This window comes from Capsella rubella, unplaced genomic scaffold (assembly GCF_000375325.1).
Source record: "Capsella rubella cultivar Monte Gargano unplaced genomic scaffold, Caprub1_0 scaffold_4, whole genome shotgun sequence".
Classification (NCBI taxonomy): domain Eukaryota; kingdom Viridiplantae; phylum Streptophyta; class Magnoliopsida; order Brassicales; family Brassicaceae; genus Capsella; species Capsella rubella.
In genome coordinates, this window is record NW_006238920.1 from 3,427,651 (window position 1) to 3,427,983 (window position 333).

Consider the following 333-nt stretch of genomic DNA (forward strand, 5'->3'; position numbering starts at 1 on the left):
AATTCAAATTTTTAACCAAGCCCGACCAAAAACGCTCCTCTTTCAGATTTTTGTCCCCTCTCACCCTCTTTATAACATCTAAACTCGACCAAAACCTCTCTCACTCTCTCATTTTGCTAAAAAATCATTTATCTCTCTAGAATTCTCTCTTCCTTCTCTCTAGATTCTTGGATGATAGAATTTCTGAGTTTGATTTCATTTGCCCCTTGTTCCTCTCATTCTCTGGTTTGTTGATAAACTTGCTTTCGATTCTTCATATTTTCTGGGTTTGTTTGTGTAATTGAACCTTGTGTTCTTATTTTCTGGGTTTATTTTCAAGATTGTTCTTGGTTT